This window comes from Leptonychotes weddellii, chromosome 6 (genome assembly GCF_054177405.1).
Source record: "Leptonychotes weddellii isolate Sample4059 chromosome 6, ASM5417740v2, whole genome shotgun sequence".
Taxonomy (NCBI): domain Eukaryota; kingdom Metazoa; phylum Chordata; class Mammalia; order Carnivora; family Phocidae; genus Leptonychotes; species Leptonychotes weddellii.
In genome coordinates, this window is record NC_138374.1 from 35,416,611 (window position 1) to 35,428,844 (window position 12,234).

Here is a 12,234-nt window from a genome sequence, read left to right on the forward strand (position 1 = left end):
CTACACTGTCTTTAATTAATAATATAATTAATAGGATTAACAGTACACAAGACATTGCAAACAAACAAACAAACAAAATTGGTGAATTTGAAAAACTAGCAATACAACCTACCCAAGTCAAACACAGAAGAAAACAAAAAACATAAGAATAGTGCATCAGGGGCGCCTGGGTGGCTCAGTTGGTTAAGCAACTGCCTTCGGCTCAGGTCATGATCCTGGAGTCCTGGGATCGAGTCCCGCATCAGGCTCCCTGCTCAGTGGGGGAGTCTGCTTCTCCCTCTGACCCTCTTCCCTCTCGTGCTCTCTGTCTCTCATTCTCTCTCTAATAAATAAATAAAATTAAAAAAAAAAAAGAATAGTGCATCAGTGAGCCATAAATCCATTTCAGATAGCCCAATATATGTGTGATTAAACCCCATAAGGAGATAAGGAGTGGGGTGGAATGTAAGAAATATCCAAATGAATAAAGGCTAAATTTTTTCCTTTAAATTCCTTAAATTAAATTAAATTCCTTAAATTTTCCAAATTTAATAAAAAATATAAACTCACAAATATAATAAATTCAATAAACTCCAAGCACAATAAAAAATGAGAAAATCACACCAAGACACATGCTTAAAACCAATAACAGAAAATCTCTAAAAACAACCAGAGTAAAAAAGACACATTAAGTACAGAGAGAAAAGATAAGAAATACAGAAGACCTTCTATAGAATCAATGCAAGAAAGAAGACTGTGGAGAAATACCTTTAAAGAACAGAAAGGCCGGGGCGGGGCGGGGGGGGGGCGGAGAGGGGACTGTCAGTGTAGAATCTTATGTCCAGGAAAAACAGCTTTCAAAAATAAAGGTGAAAAATATTTCAGAAATATAGACGGAATTCATCACCAGCAAACATATACAAGAAATGTTAAACAAAATCTTCAGTGAGAAGGAAAATTATACCAGACGGAAATCTAGATTTATTCAAAGGAATGAAGAGCACCAGAATGGTAATTCTAGGAAAGATGCAATATTTCATTTAATATTTAAAACTATTTAAAAGATAATAAACTACTTAAAGAAAAATAATAACAATATTGTGGGGTTTATAATATACTCAGAAGTAAATGATGACAATGACACAAAGGCCATCTGGGAAGAAATGAAATAATGTTATCATAAGTTCTTAATACTATATATTAAATGATATAATATCACTTGAGGTACACTGTGATAAATCAAAGATGAATACTATAAGCCCTAAAGGGACCACTAAACTTAAACACAGAGTTATAGTTAACAAGCCAAATTAGAAAATAAATTGAATCATAAAAAATACTTTTAGACATGCAAAAGAAAGCATAAAATAAGAATAACAGGAACAAAAAGTAGATGAGATAAAGAGAAAGCAAAAAGAATACAGTAAATTTAAATCCAAAGTTCAACTGTAGGGCACTCTCAAGAACAGTGGAGGTTGTGGGGAAAGATACTCCACCTTTAGAATCATGGATAAAATAAAGATATAGCCTAGAACTAGCAGCTAGTTAACAGGGGAGGACCAAGGAGTAAAATAGCTGGGAGGAGCTGTCTGGGGATGAGAACAAATATCAAACACTGACCTTATACAATGGAATATTATTCACCCATCAAAAAGAATGAAATCTTGCCATTTGCAATGACGTGGATGGAGCTAGAATGTATTATGCTAAGTGAAGTAAGTCAGAGAATGACAAATACCATATGATCTTACTCATACGTGGAATTAAAGAAAACAAATGAACATATGGGAAGGGGAAAAGAAAAAAAGGAGAGAGGGAAACAAGCCATAAAAGACTCTTAATGATAGAGAACAAACTGAGGGTTGATGGAGGGAAGTGGGTGGGGGATGGGCTAGACGGGTGATGGGTATTTAAGTGGGCACCTGTGCTGAGCACTGGTATTGTATGTAAGTGATGATCACTGAATTCTACTACAGAAACCAATATTGCACTGTATGTTAAATAACAAAATTTAAATTTAAAAAAAAAAGAAATTATTCCTACTAAGAAGCCACAATTTCACTGAATTCATTTAGAGAGTCTTTTATGCCCCAGGGCATTGTTTGAAACAATACAGCAATCATCTTGCAATTAGTGAAGTTGAACAGCTGGGTATGATGAGGGAAAGAGTGGAAAAGACCTACCAGTACCACTGTCACCCCAGGATGTCTGGGAGCATACTCAAAGCTATGCTTCCTAAGGCTTATATCAGATATTTCATACTGTGGGGAGGAAAGAGACCTCACTAAAATGATCCAGTCAGTCACGAAACAAATAAACAAGCAAAGAATAATAACAAGTCCTGGGATGGGGAGCCAGTACCAAAGTTGATACAATATATTATCTAAAATGTTCAGTTTCCAACAAAAAATTACAAGTCATACAAAGAAATAGAAGAATATGACATACATACCAGGAAAAAATAGGCAACAGAAACTACCTGCAAGAACAACCAAATGTTGGATTTAACAGAAAAAGATTTCCAAACAGTCATTATGAATATGTTCACAGAACTAAAAGAAAATATCTTTATATAAGAACGGTATGATGACAATGTTACACCAAATAGAGAGTATTAATAAAGAGGTAGGAATTATTAAAAAAAAAAATAGTAGAAGTGATGATATCTGAAAGATGGTAAACTGGAAGCTCCAGGCCTTCATTTCCCCCATGGAGACACTGAGTTAACAACAAGAGATAACCCAAAATACCTCTGTGAGAACACTAGAAACTAGTTAAAAACCTACAGTCCCCAAGTGAATGCACAGACGAAAAACAAAAGCTTCACAAAAGGGTAAGTTCATAGCATTTTCCTCACCTCTGCCCCTCCCCTTGTCTGACACAGAGCAGTACAAACAGGAGGAAACCTCCCAATTTTCACCCCATCACTTAGGATGGAAAGAAAAGGGTGGACCTTGTGTCCAGAGTTTTGGTTTGTCAGTGGGCTGCCTGAGGGACTGGTTTCTGCCTCCGCTGATTTGAACACTGATGAGAAGGGCAGCATAGATCTGTCACCACTTTGGAGGCCACTGAAAACAGAGGCAGGTGCCGTAGCATGTTTAGAGCCACAGGGCATCCGATGTTCCACAGACAGGTGGTAGGGGAGCAAGAGATTATAGGCAGAGGAGTAAAAGAGAAACCAAAACCAAAAGCAGGGAATTTCTTAGGGAAATTAGGACAGATAAAAACAGCTACATGTATTTTGGAAGAAAGGCACACACAAAAGCCTGGAGAAGATGCATCCCCAGAAAAAGACTGAAAGGTCCAAAAACTGGGCTGATTGGTGAAGGTCTTCCCCTGCATAAAGCCAGTACATAAAGAATTGGAGAAAGCTAATTTTCAAAGGCCCGAATCTCAACAAAAGATCACAAGGGACACAAAGAAATAGGGAAATATGACCCGATCAAAGGAACAAAATAAATCTTCAGGAACTGACCCTAAAAATAACAGATATCTGTGAATTATCTGGCAAGTAATTTAAAACAATTGTCTTAAAGATGCATGATGAGCTAAAAAAGAAACACAAAGACAACTAAATGAAATCAAGAAAACAAAGAAAAAATGATAATATCAACAAGGAGACAGAAACTATAAAAACAAAACAGATATTCTGAGGCTAAAGGATATAATAACTGAATTGAAAAATTCACTATGCAGGGTGGAGACTTATTGGGCAGAAGGGAGAATCAGCAAACTTGAAGACAAGTCATTTGAAATTATCAAGTTAGAGGAACAAAAACAACAAAAGAAAAAAACAGAAGTAAAGAGAGCCTGAGGGACTTAAAGGACACCACAAAGCAGACCAACATATACATTATGGAGGCCCAGAAAAACGAGAGCGAGAAAAAGGGGCAGAGAGCACATTTTTAAAATAATGAATGAAAATTTCCCAAATTTAAGGAAAGAAATGGACAAATTCCAGAAGCTCAAATAACTGTAGGATAAATGCAAAAAGACCCATACTGAGACACATTATAATCAAACTGCTTAAAGTCAAAGACCAAAAGACAGTCTTGGAACCAGCAAGAGAAAAGTGATTTGTCACATTCTAGGAAGCATCTATAAGATTATCAGTGGCTTTCTCAGCAGAAACCTTACAGGCTAACAGGCATTGGTATATTTTCAAAGTACTGAAAGAAAGAACTATCAACAAAAAAATACTATATTCAGCAAAACTGTCCTTCAAAATTAAGGATAAATTAGGAATTTCCCAGATGAATAAAAACTGAAGGAGCTCATTGCCAGATCTGTTCTATAAGAAATGCTAAAGGGAGTCCAAGTTGAAACAAATGGATGCTACACAGTAATATGAAGCCATGTGAAAATATAAAGTTATCCAGTAAAGGTAAATATATGGATGTATAGAGACTTGTATCATGTAATTTGGTATGTAAATCCACTTTTAATTCTTACACAGTGTTTAAAAGAAAAAGGTATAAAAATAGACTACAAATCTATGTTAGTGGATGCTCAATATATCAAGATATAATTTGTGACATCAGTAACATAAGGTGGGGGCAGAGCTATAAAGGAATAGAGTCTATATGCAATTGAAGAAGTTAAATTGTTATCAATTTAAAACAGATTGTTAAAATTTTAAATTTTCTTACATAATCTCCATGATCTCTCTAATCTCCACATAGAAAATATCCATAGAATATACACAGAGATGAAAAGGGAATCAAAGTATGTCACTACAAAAGAAGAATCAGCAAAACACAAAATAAGAGAATAACAGAGGAAATTAGAGTCAAAAAAGCTCTAAGACATACAGAAAATTATTAAAAGGCAAGAGTAAGTCCTTCCCTGTCAGTAATTACTTTATATGTAAATGAATTAACTCCCCAATCAAAAGATATAGACTGGGGAATTGATTTAAAAATAGGATCCAAATTTATGCTGTCTACAAGAGACTCACTTTGGGTTTTTTTTTAAGATTTTATTTATTTATTTGAGAGAGAGAGAGCACAGGCAGGGGGAGGGGCAGAGGGAGAGAGACAAGCAGACTCCCTGCTGAGCAGGGAGCCTGACACGGGGCTCGATTCCAGGACCCTGAGATCATGACCCGAGCCAAATACAGATGCCTAACTGATTAAGCCACCCAGGAGCCCCAAATTAATGTAAGTCTTATAATCTCTCTGAATTCAATTTTTTAATCTATAGAATGTGAATAATAATATCTACCTTCAGGGTTTTTCAGGACTCCATTTTAAAAGCCATGTTAGTTGTTATTACAGATTATTAATTTTATTTATTATTTATTATTAATATGGAAACAATTATACAGAAAGACTGTGCCCTGGCAGCACTATGCCCAATAAGGTTATCTGCAGACAGCCCATGGACATACAGGATGGAAACAGTGATCTGAAGAATGCTTGGAGCACATGCTGTGGGGAGGTTATTTGCTCATCTCAGAATGTGTCTCAGAGAGGCAACGTTCATGGAGAGACCAATACAGGAACACAGGAACTGGCGGTGCCATTTCCTTCCCCGCCCCTCAACATAAACACGGCCACCTGTGGGAACCAGCACAGCACTGACACTTGCTATCTAACTAACTTACACCAAGCTCTGCCCCCCTATGCCTCATTGGAACTGCCCTTCCCCATCATACGTGCCTCAGTCCCAGCATAGTGGGTCCCCTCCCCCAAAGACCAGCCCAAATCCCTGCCCACCCTACATCTCCAAACCCATGAGTTTTGCAGGGCCTTGGTTCTGGTGGCAGTGGCAACAGGTCTCATTTCACAAGCAGACCAGAGCGCATCTAGTTAAAACATTCAGGCCAGTGACCAACACTGCCCACAACAGGCAAAGAGAGCCTCTGCAGATGACTGGTTTAAAGGATAAAGCAGCCAGGACACAACAGCAGAGCACATACAGGACGCACTGCAGACATTCCTGGAAGTGCCAGGACACTACAATGCAGGGTACTACCGGACCTCTTCATAAGTCCACTACCCTCAAGAACAGGAGAAGTAGTTGACTTTCCTAACACATAGAAGCAGGCACAGAGACTTAGACAAAATGAGAAGACAGAGGATTCTGTCCCAAATGAAAGAACAGGACAAAGCTATGACAAAGCTAAGTAACATGGCTGATAGAGAATTGAAAGTAATGATTACAAAGATACTCACTGGACTAGAGAAAAGAGTGGAAGACATCAATGAGACCTTTAATGTAGAGATAAGGAATAACATAGCAGAGACAAAGGGCTCAGTAAATGAAATGAGAAACATGCTGGATGGAATGAACAGCAAGCTGGAAGAAGCAGAGGAACAAATTAATGACGTAGAAGACAGTAATAGAAAGCAATCAAACTGAACAAAAGAGAGAAAAAAGAAGTATGCAAAGCAAGAGGAGACTTAAGGAACTCAGTGACCCCATCAAACGTGATAACACTCACATTATAGGAGTCCCAGAAAAAGACGACAGCGAATAGGGGGCAGTGAATTTATTTGAAGAGGTAACAGCTAAAAACTTCCCTAATCTGGGGAAGATTTGATATCCAGATCCAGGAGGCACACAGAACCCCCCCCCCAAAAAATCAATAAAAGCAGACCCATACCAAGATATAAATGGCAAATATAGTAATAAAGAAAAAAAAATGTTAAAGCAGCAAGCAAAAGAAGACAGTTACATAAAAGGGAAACATCATAAGGCTATCAGGGGATTTTTCAGCAGAAATTTTCCAAGCCAGAAGAGAGTGGCATCATATATTCAAAGTGCTGAATGGGAAAAATCTGCAGCCAATAATACTCTATCCAGCAAGGCTATCATTCAGAATAGAAGGAGAGATAAAGACTTTCCCAAACAAACAAAAACTAAAGGAGTTCATGACCATTACACCAGCACTGCAAAAAATATTAAAGGGAGCTTTTTGAGTGGAAAGGAAAGATCAAAAGTGAACAACATGAAGATAGGAAACATAAAAGCAGTAAAAATGAGTATTTTTGTAAAATATCCATCAAGGAACTCACAAAAGAGAAGAATGTGAAGTATGACACCATATTAATATAGACTTAATATAGACGGCTATATACAGAAGATGTTATATACAAACCTAATGGTAACCACAAATCAAAAACCACTAATAAACATGCAACGAATAAAAAGAAAGAAATCCAAATATATCATCAAACAAAACCAGCAAACCACGAAAGAGAGAAAAACAAGAAAGGATCAGAGAAAATCTTCAAAAACAACCATAAAACAGGTAATAAAAACACTCTTAACTATAGAGAACAAACTGATGGTTACGGGGCGGGGGGAGGGTGAGGGAAATGAGTGAAGGAGTGCACTTGTCATAATGGGCACTTGGTGATGGAGATTAAGGAGTGCACTTGTCATGATGGGCACTTGGTGATGTATGGAATTACTGAATCACTATATCATGCACCTGAAACTTAGTTTATATTAATATATTAGTGTTATATTACACTGTATATTAACTAACTGGAATTAAAATAAAAACTAAAAAAACTTGAACAGTTGAGGAATTGCTTCTTATGGATGAGCAAAGAAAGTGGTTTCTTGAGGATGGAATGTAATATACTCCTGGTGAAAATGCTGTGAAGATTGTTGAAAAGACAACAAGGGATTTAGAATATCACATAGACTTAGTGGCAGGATTTGACAGGATTGACTCCAATTTTGAAAGAAATTCTACTGTGAGTAAAATCCTATCAAACAGCATCACATGCTACAGAGAAATCATTTGTGAAAGGAAGAGTAGATCAATGCAGCAAACTTCATTCTTGTCTAATTTGAAGAAATTGCCATGGCTGGCCCAACTTTCCTCAATCACTGCTCCGTGAGTCAGTATCTATCACATCAAGGCTATATCCTCCACCGGCAGAAAGATTACAATGACTGAAAACTAGGATGATGATTATCATCTCTTAGCAATAAAGTATTTTTTAATTAAAAAGAAGAAATAGACCATCTAAATAGACCTAAAACAAATTAAGATGTTGAAGCAATAATCAAAAAACTACTCAAAAAGAAAAGTCTATACCAGATGGCTTTACTGGTGAATTTTACAAAACATTAAATAATTAATACCAATTCTTCACAAACTCTTCCAACAAAAAAATGAGGTGAGAACACTTCCCAATTCATTTTATGAGGTCAGTATTACCCTAACCTTAAAACCAGACAAAGATATCACAAGAAAACTATAAACAAATATCTCTTATAAACAGAGGCACAAAAATCCTCAACAAAATATTAGCAAACCAAATCTAGAAATATATAAACAGCATTATACACCCTGACCAAGTGGGATTTATCCAAGGAATACCGGTTGGTTTAACATCCAATAATCAATTACTGTAATATATATCAATAAAATCAAGGCCAAAACCGTATGATCATCTCAACAGACACAGAAAAAATATTTGGCAAAATTCAACACTCTTCCATGATAAAAAAACACTCAGCAAACTAGGAATACAAGGGAACTTTTTCTTTTTTTTTTTTTTTAAGATTTTATTTATTTATTTGAGAGAGAGAGAATGAGAGACAGAGAGCATGAGAGGGAGGAGGGTCAGAGGGAGAAGCAGACTCCCTGCCAAGCAGGGAGCCCAATGCGGGACTCGATCCCAGGACTCCAGAATCATGACCTGAGCCGAAGGCAGTTGCTTAACCAACTGAGCCACCCAGGCGCCCACAAGGGAACTTTCTTAACATGATAAAAGATATTTATGAAAAACCCACGGGGCGCCTGGGTGGCTCAGTCGGTAAGCGGCTGCCTTCGGCTCAGGTCATGGTCCCAGGGTCCTGGGATCGAGCCCCACATCAGGCTCCCTGCGCGGCGGGAAGCCTGCTTCTCCCTCTCCCACTCTCCCTGCTTGTGTTCCCTCCCTCACTGTGTCTTTCTCTGTCAAATAAATAAAATCTTTAAAAAAAAGAAAACCCACAGCTTACATCATACTCAGTGGTGAAAGACTATAAGCTTTACCCCTAAAATCAGGAACAAGACAAGGATGCCCATGTTCACCACTACTGAACATTGTACCAGAAATCCTAACCAGAGCACATAGTCAAGAAAAAGACATTAAAAGCATACAAATTTTGGGCGCCTGGGTGGCTCAGTTGGTTAAGCGACTGCCTTCGGCTCAGGTCATGATCCTGGAGTCCCTGGATCGAGTCCCGCATCGGGCTCCCTGCTTGGCAGGGAGTCTGCTTCTGCCTCTGACCCTCCCCCTCTCATGTGCTCTCTCTCTCTCATTCTCTCTGTCTCAAATAAATTAATAAAATCAAAAAAAAAAAGCATACAAATTTTAATGGAAGAAGTAAAATTATCTCTATTTGCTGATGACATGATACTAAATGTAGAAAATCCCAAAGAATCCACCAAAAATTTAAAATTCAAAGACAAATTCAGCAGAGTTGTAGAATACAATATCAGCACACAAAAATCAGTTGTTTCTATACACCAGCAATGAACAATCTGAAAATGGAAATTAAGAAAACAATTACACTTATAATAATATCCAAAAAAATTCCTAGAAATAAATTAGCCAAGAAAGTGAAAGATCTGTAGACTGAAAACTATAAAATATTCCCAAAGAAGACCTAATTAAATACAAAGGTATACCATATTCATGGATTGGAAGATTTAATATCGTTAAGATTGCAAACTCCCACAAAGATATCTACAGATGCAGTGCAATCCCTATTGAAATTCCAATGGTCTTTTTTGCATAAATGAAAAAGCCAATGCTCAAATTCACATATAACTCTAAGGGGCTCCAAATATTAAGAACAATATGGAGAAAGAGAAACAACGTTAGAGGGCTCATATTTCCCAATTTCAAACTTACAAGTATGCAATGGTAATCAAGACAGTGTGGAACTATAAACCACTGGAATATGATTGACAGTCTAGAAATAAACTCAACATATTTATGGCTAACAGGTTTTGACAAGGGTGACAAGATCATTCAAGGAGGGGAAAAATGGGTCTCTTCAACAAACAGTGCTAGAACAACTGGATAACTACATGCAAAGAATGAAGTTGGATCCCTACCTCATTCCACATACAAAAATATACTCAGGACAGATCAAGAGCCTAAATATAAGAGCTAAAACTATAAAAAGCTTACAAGAGAAATGCATACAGAGAAATCTTCATGATGTTGAACTTGCCAATAAATTCTTCGATTTGACACCCAAAACATGAGAAGCAAAAGAAAAAATAAACTGGACTTTAAAAATATTAAAAACTTTTATGAAGAACATATAGCTACCCCATGACCCATCAATTGCACTACTGGGTATTTATCCCAAAGATACAAATGTAGTGATCTGAAGGGGCAACTGCACCCCAATCTTTATAGCAGCTATGTCCACAATAGCCAAACTATGGAAAGAGCCCAGATGTCCATCGACAGATGAATGGATAAAGCTGTGGTACATATATACTGTGGAGTATTACTCAGCCATCAAAAAAAAAAAAAAATGAAATCTTGCCATTTGCCATGACATGGATAGAACTAAAGGGCATTATGCTAAGTGAAATAAGTCAATCAGAGAAAGACAATTATCATATGATCTCACTCATATGTGGAATTTAAGAAACAAAACAGAGGAGCATAGGGGAAGGGAGAGAAAAATAAAACAAGATGAAATCAGAGAGGGAGACAAACCATAAGAGACACTGAATCATAGGAAACAAGCTGAGGGTTTCTGGAGGAGAGGGGGTTGGGGGATGGGGTAACTGGGTGATGGGCATTAGGAGGGCATGTGATATAATGAGCACTGGGTGTTATATACAAGTGATGAATCACAGAACTCTACCTCTGAAACTAATAATACACCATATGGTAATTGAATTAAAATAAAATTTAGAAAAAAGAATGTGAAAAGACAACTCACAGAATGGGAGAAAACATTTGCAAATCATATCTCTGATAAGATTAATATCCAAAATACATAAGAACTCTTACAATTCAACAACAAAAAAGACAATACAATTTCTAAAAAACAGACCAAAGACTTGAAGAGACTTTTTTTTTTAGCCATTCTGACTGGTGTGATGTGGTATCTCGTTGTTTTGATTTGTATTTACCCTATGATGAGTGATGTTGAGCATCTTTTTATGTGTCTGGTAGCCATCTGTACATCTTCTTTAGAAAAATGTCTATTCATGTCTTCTGCCCATTTTTTAAATGGATTATTTGTTTTTTGGGTGCTGAGTTTTATAAGTTCTTTATATATTTTGGATGCTAACCCTTTATCAGATAGGTCATTTGCAAATATCTTCTTCCATTCCTAAAATTAACAACGCAGGAAACAATAGGAGTTGGCAAGGATGCAGAGAAAGGGGAACCCTCTTACACTGTTGGTGTGAATGCAAACTGGTGCAGCCACTCTGGAAAACAATATGGAGTTTCCTCAAAAAGTTAAAAATAGGGTGCCTGGGTGGCTCAGTTGGTTAAGCGACTGCCTTCGGCTCAGGTCATGATCCTGGAGTCCCGGGATCGAGTCCCGCATCGGGCTCCCTGCTCAGCAGGGAGTCTGCTTCTCCCACTGACCCTCCCCCCTCTCATGTGCTCTCTCTCATTCTCTCTCTCGCAAATAAAAAAAATAAAAAAAATAAAAAGTTAAAAATAGAACTACCCTACAATCCTACAATTATATTACTAGGTATTTACCCAAAGGATTCAAAAATAATGATTTGAAGGGATACATGCACCCTGATATCTATAGCAGCATTATCTATAAGAGTCAAATTATGGAAAGAGCCCAAATGTTCATCAGCTGATGAATGGATAAAGATGTGGTGTGTGTATATACATATATGTGTGTGTGTGTGTGTATATATATATATGTGTGTGTGTGTGTGTATGTGTATGTGTGTATATATATGATAGAATATTACTCAGCCATAAAAAAGAATGAAATCTTGCCATTTGCAATCATATGGATGGAGCTAGAGAGCATTATGCTAAGCAAAGTAAGGCAGTCAGAAAAAGACAAATACGATATGCTTTCACTCTTGTGAAATTTAAGAAACAAAACAAATGAACATAGGGATAAAGAACAAAAGAGAGAGAGAGAGAGGCAAACCAAGAAACAGAGAAAACAAACTGAGGGTTGCTAGAGGGAAGGTGGGCGGGGTGGCAGGGGGAGATGGGTTAAATAGGTGATGGGTATTAAAAGAGTACACTTGTTATGATGAACACCAGGCGTTGTATGTAAGTGATGAAT

General features: G+C 37.2%; 1 long non-coding RNA gene across 1 annotated transcript in view; it reads right to left on the minus strand.

The window, feature by feature from the left end:
- Positions 1-12,234, minus strand: part of LOC145722183 (uncharacterized) — a 29,400-nt gene continuing 17,166 nt past the window's right edge. The window contains exon 3 of the long non-coding RNA XR_014146272.1: positions 1-322. This is a non-coding gene — a long non-coding RNA (uncharacterized LOC145722183). The remainder of the gene's footprint in view (positions 323-12,234) is intronic.